The sequence below is a fragment of the Lithobates pipiens genome, unplaced genomic scaffold (genome assembly GCF_037356315.1).
Source record: "Lithobates pipiens isolate NorthernLeopardFrog02 unplaced genomic scaffold, aLitPip1_a1.2 Scaffold_79, whole genome shotgun sequence".
Lineage (NCBI taxonomy): Eukaryota > Metazoa > Chordata > Amphibia > Anura > Ranidae > Lithobates > Lithobates pipiens.
In genome coordinates this window covers 235,730-242,412 of record NW_027507902.1, presented here as the reverse complement: position 1 = coordinate 242,412, position 6,683 = coordinate 235,730, and positions in this window count along the sequence as shown.

Genomic DNA, 6,683 nt, shown 5'->3' with positions numbered 1-6,683 from the left:
TGTAGGACCAGGAACCACCTATTTACCCTTCTATTGGTCTCCTTGTTCTGAGCCATCCACTTTAAAGGAGCGTGATCAGTCACCAGGTCAAAGTGCCTACCTAGCAGATAGTACCGAAGGGAATCTAGAGCCCACTTCACTGCTAAACATTCCTTCTCAATCGTGGAGTAATTTACCTCATGGGACTTCAACTTCCTGCTGAGGTAAATGACTGGGTGCTCTTCCCCGTTCCAGACCTGGGATAACACTGCTCCTAACCCAACGTCTGATGCATCAGTTTGTACCACAAAGTCCTTAGAGAAGTCTGGTGAGTACAACACTGGCTGGCTACATAAGGCTGTTTTTAAGGACTGAAATGCTTCTTCAGCCTCTGGGGACCATTTAACCATGACCGACTCTTTCCCTTTTGTCAGGTTGGTGAGGGGCACAGCCTGAGAAGTAAAATGGGGAATGAATCGTCGATAATAGCCAGCGATTCCCAGAAAGGCTCGTACCTGTTTCTTGCTGTTGGGACGTGGCCAACTCTGTATGGCCTCGACTTTATTGACTTGGGGTTTTATCACCCCCCTCCCAATAGTGTACCCAAGATATTTGGCCTCCTCCTGTCCAATGGTACACTTCTTTGGATTGGCCGTAAACCCAGCTTCCCGGATAGAGTCTAGGACTGCTTGTACTTTTGGCAAATGTGAGACCCAGTCTGTGCTATGGATAATCACATCATCCAGGTAAGCTGCAGCATATTTCTGATGGGGCCTCAGAATCTTATCCATTTTCCGCTGGAATGTTGCCGGTGCATTCTGTAACCCAAACGGCATTCTCTTATATTGGAATGCCCCATCTGGGGTTACAAACGCAGTTTTCTCCTTGGCCGACTCGGCCAGGGGAATTTGCCAATACCCTTTGGTGAGATCAAGAGTTGTCATATATCGGGCTGTTCCCAGCCGGTCAATCAACTCATCTATACGTGGCATGGGGTAGGTGTCAAATTTTGTAACTTTATTCAATTGTCGAAACAAAACCGCCAGCTCCTATCAGGTTTGGGCACTAGTACGATAGGACTGGACCAGTCACTCTGGGACTCCTCTATCACACCCAATTCCAGCATCCTTTGAACCTCCCCATGTATTGCCTCCCGTCGGGCCTCTGGTATTCTATAAGGTTTTAGTTTTACCCTTTCTCCTGGCGGGGTGATAATGTCATGCTCTACGCCAGATGTTTGTCCTGGCAGCTAAGAGAAAATCTCTTTGTTACAAAGTACAAACTCTTTAACCTCCTGTTGTTGGGGTTTCGATAAGGTGACTGCTATTCCATCCTCAGGAACTAAGCAATCAGGCTGGGCTTGTGACCAAGTCTCTGCGACTAGGGATTCCCTATCCCTCCAGGCTTTCAGCAGATTGACGTGATAGATCTGCTCCGGCTTTCGCCTTCCTGGCTGTCTAACCCTGTAGTTCACCTCACTAATTTTTTCAATTACTTTGTATGGACCTTGCCATTTGGCCAGAAATTTGCTTTCAACCGTAGGGACTAGCACCAAGACCCTATCCCCCGGGGAAAAAGTACGGGTCTTGGCCCCACGGTTGTACACTCTCTGCTGTGCTAACTGCGCTTGGGTCAAATGTTCCTTTACAATTGGCATTACCTGTGCGATTCTATCCTGCATCAGGGCGACATGCTCAATCACACTCCTGTGAGGAGAACTCTCATTTTCCCAAGTTTCCTTGGCGATATCCAGCAGCCCTCTTGGGTGTCTCCCATAGAGCAACTCGAAGGGTGAGAAACCCGTAGAGGATTGGGGTACCTCCCTAATGGCAAACATCAGATAGGGTATTAGACAGTCCCAATTCTTTCCATCTCTATCCACCACCTTCTTTAACATTTGTTTTAGGGTTTTGTTGAATCTTTCAACCAACCCATCTGTTTGGGGGTGATACACAGATGTACGCAATTGTGTCACTTTGTACAACTTGCATAGTTCTTTCATTACCCGGGACATAAAGGGTGTACCTTGGTCCGTAAGCAGTTCCTTACAAATACCCACGCGGCTAAAAACAAGAGATAGCTCTTTGGCTATGGTTTTGGCCGAGGTATTTCGGAGAGGAATTGCTTCCGGATAACGGGTGGCATAGTCCAATATAACCAAAATGTACTGATGCCCCCTAGCGGACTTCATTATCGGACCTACCAAATCCATTGCTATCCTCTCAAAGGGGACCTCAGTGATAGGAAGAGGTACCAGCGGGTTACGGAAATGTGGCATAGGTGCCGACTTCTGACACACAGGGCAGGAGGAACAATACTTTTCTATTTCCTTCATGACCCCAGGCCAATAGAATCTCTGCAGTACCCTCTCTCTGGTTTTCTCATTCCCCAGATGACCTCCCAGAATGTGCCCATGGGCCAATTCTAACACCAACTTCCTGTAAGGTTTGGGCACTACAAGTTGCTCAATAGTTTCTTCTGCCCTTTGAGTCACTCGATATAGCAGGTCCCTTTCCATAGTGAAGTAAGGATAAGGGCAAGTCTTATCTGGGTTCACTAACTCGCCATCTATTTTCACCACATAGTCTTTTGCTTGGTCAGGCTCTAGGTCATAATAAGCTTTCTGCGATTCCCCAGTTAACAGAGGGGCCACCAGTCCAGCCCATTGCTCCTTAGGCCACTTTTCCCTTTCAGCAGTCCTTTCAAATGTGGTCAAAAACACCTCCGGATCATCCTCTCCCGTCATTTTTGTCAGTAAACGGCTCACACCAAGGATTGCGGTATTATTGTACCCACTTGCTTCATTGGTCTGCGGACGTTGCTGTATCAATGTCTCTATTTGCTGTTGAAAATTCTGCTGCTGATTTGCATTTGCCTGCTGCTGGGCTTGTTGTTGGGCTGCAAGGCTCTTTTGTAAAGCCGCATTTGTTTGCTGCTGGTTTGCATTTGCTAGAGCCAGCTGTCTCAGTATCTCCTCCATGCTGGCCTTAACAACAAAAAAAAAAAAACTGCCAAAATTCTCCACCAACTGTGAGGGGGTTCGCTCGGTAGCGGGTGTGTGTGACCCCCTGGATGGGTTCACAACACAAAGTCAGGCACAGCAGACAGCGCTGTAGGTGCAAAAAAACAAAAGATGCGGTTTATTTAGGCTACATGCAGTGATACATATAACAGCCAAACAAAATAAAACAAGAAAATAAATCCTGGTCAGCTTGACCTCTAACTACACACGTAGACTCCCTGTCTAACAACTGGGTGCAGCCTTGTGCTGCCCCAGTCCCTGTCTCTATTGTAGGGGTTTGCCACACAGGCGTTAACTCACCGCACAGAACAGATCTCAGACTCCCCAGTCTATACACACAAAACTGGTTCCAGGATGGAGCATCTCCCTAAGCATGCTGGGGTTTTTTGTAGAGGCCTTAATGAGCCCACTTACTACAGCTGGGCTCATTAACTCTTCCCCTCTAATTGTAAAAGTCTGCATAAAGCTTGAATCTAGGACACACATATTTCCCATCCTGAATACAACCAGGTGATTTTACCTGCGTGCTGCCACAATATATATATATATATATATATATATATATATATATATATATATATAGCTTATATCCCCTCATATAAAGTCCCACTTTTAGCTCTAGTTTAGCATTTTTGAACCGGATTGGGTAGTCAGCCAGGCCAGAGTCCAGTAACCGGATTGGGTAGTCAGCCAAGCCAGAGTCCAGTAACCGGATTGGGTAGTCAGCCAGGCCAGAGTCCAGTAACCGGATTGGGTAGTCAGCCAGGCCAGAGTCCAGTAACCGGATTGGGTAGTCAGCCAGGCCAGAGTCCAGTAACCGGATTGGGTAGTCAGCCAGGCCAGAGTCCAGTAACCGGATTGGGTAGTCAGCCAGGCCAGAGTCCAGTAACCGGATTGGGTAGTCAGCCAGGCCAGAGTCCAGTAACCGAATTGGGTAGTCAGCCAGGCCAGAGTCCAGTAAACGGATTGGGTAGTCAGCCAGGCCAGAGTCCAGTAACCGGATTGGGTAGTCAGCCAGGCCAGAGTCCAGTAACCGGATTGGGTAGTCAGCCAGGCCAGAGTCCAGTAACCGGATTGGGTAGTCAGCCAGGCCAGAGTCCAGTAACCGGATTGGGTAGTCAGCCAGGCCAGAGTCCAGTAACCGGATTGGGTAGTCAGCCAGGCCAGAGTCCAGTAACCGGATTGGGTAGTCAGCCAGGCCAGAGTCCAGTAACCGGATTGGGTAGTCAGCCAGGCCAGAGTCCAGTAACCGGATTGGGTAGTCATTCAGGCCAGAAGTCAGGGATACAAGTAGAGGGACAGCAAGCAGGATAAGGAGCCAGAAGGGATGTCAGCAAAGCCTGACTTTAACCACTTGACCACCGGGCACTTAAACACCCTTAATAACCAGACCAATTTTCAGCTTTCGGTGCTCTCACATTTTGAATGACAATTACTCAGTCATGCAACACTGGACCTATATGAAATTTTTGTCCTTTTTTCACACAAATAGAGCTTTCTTCTGGTGGTATTTAATCACCGCTCGTTTTTTTATTTTTTGTGCTATAAAAGAAAAAATACAGAAAATTCTGTAAAAAAATGAATTTTTCTTTGTTTCTGTTATAAAATTTAGCAGATTAGTAATTTTTTCTTCATAAATTTTGGCCACAATTTATACCACTACATATCTTTGGTAAAAATAAGTACAAATTGGTGGATATTATTTGGTCTCTGTGAAAGTTATAGAGTCCACAAGCTGTTGTGCCAATATCTGAAAATTGATCACACCTGAAGTACTGACGGCCTATTTCAATTCTTGAGACCCCAACATGCCAGAAAAGTACAAATACCCCCCAAATGACCCCTTTTTGGAAAGAAGACATTCCAAGGTATTTAGTAAGAGGCATGGTGAGTTTTTTGAAGTTGTCATTTTTTTCCCACAATTCTTTGCAAAATCAAGATTTTTTTTACTTTTTTTTATTTCTCACACACAGCATATGCATACCACAAATTACACCCCAAAACACATTCTGCTATTACTCCTGAGTACGGCGATACCACATGTGTGAGACTTTTACACAGTGTGGCCACATACAGAGGCCCAACATGCAGGGAGCGCCATCAGGTGTTCTGGAGCACCCAGGACAATTCTGACATTTCTCTCCTACATGTAAAAATCATAATTTATTTGCTAGAAAATTACATAGAATCCCAAAACATTATATATATGTTTTTTTAGCAAACACCCTGGAGAATACAATGGTGGTCGTTGCAACTTTTTATCTCGCACGGTATTTGCGCAGCAATTTTTCGAATGCTTTTTTTTGGAAATAAAACAGTTTTGTGCTTAAAAAAAAAACACAGTAAAGTTAGCCCAATTTTTGCATAATGTGAAAGATGAAGTTACGCTGAGTAAATAGATACCTAACATGTCACTCTTCAAAATTGCACACGCTTGTGGAATGGCGCCAAACGTCGCTACTTAAAAATCCCCATAGGCGACGCTTTAATTTTTTTTTCTAGTTATATATTTTGAGTTACAGAGGAGGTCTAGGGCTAGAATTATTGCTCTCGCTCTACGTTCGCAGCGATACCTCGCATGTGTGGTTTGAATACCGTTTTCATATGTGGGCGGGACTTACGTATGCGTTCGCTTCTGCATGTGAGCACATGGGGACAGGGGCACTTTAAAAAAAAAAAAAATAATTTATTGTTCATTTTACTTTATTTATTTTAGTTTGACATTTTTGATCACTTTTACTCCTATTACAAGTAATGTAAACATCCCTTGTAATAGGAATATGGCATGACAGGTCCTCTTTACAGTGAGATATGGGGTCAATAAGACCCCGCATCTCACCTCTAAGCTGGGAAGCCTGAAAAAAAAAAGATTCTGGCTTTGATCGTATTGGCGAGTCGGTAGAAGCACCGGAGGGCGGCGGGAGGGGGGGATGTCTATGGCTGGGTATTGCAGGGTATCTCCGAGTATGGCTGGGCATCTCCGGGTATGGCAATTTATGGCAGGGTATTGGCTGGAATTGTAGTGCAGAGTATTAGCGGGTGTTGCAGAGTATTAGCGGGTGTTGCAGAGTATTGGCGGGTGTTGCAGAGTATTGGCGGGTGTTGCAGAGTATTGGCGGGTGTTGCAGAGTATTGGCTGGTACTGCAGAGTATTGGCTGGTACTGCAGAGTATTGGCTGGTACTGCAGAGTATTGGCTGGTACTGCAGAGTATGCACTGGTATTGCAGAGTAATGGCAGGGAATTGAGGGGTTAAATTTCGGTGAGCAGCGATGTGGGCACTGCAGATGCAGCCCATAGTGCTGCTGACACCGATCTCTTCCCCCTCCGCTGTACCGATCAGTACAGAGAGGGGAGGGAGGAACCGGCGTCATAACATGACGCCGGTTTGTTTACAAGTGATCACTCCGTCATTTGACGGAGCGATCACGTGGTAAATGGCTGCGATGAGTGGCCGTTTACCGTGATGCAGACCCGGCGGTCGCGGAAGCTCTGGTGTGCGCCCTAGGGGTCGCACGCGAGAGCGGAATTCTGGGAGGACGTCATATGACGGCCTCCCAGAGTTAAACAACCACCCTGTAGCCGTCATTTGGCTATGGGCCGGTTGTTAAGTGGTTAAACAGGAATGCAGGAGATGGTTTCTTGTGATATGACCAAGGCGAAGGCAGGAATGAAGAGACCTG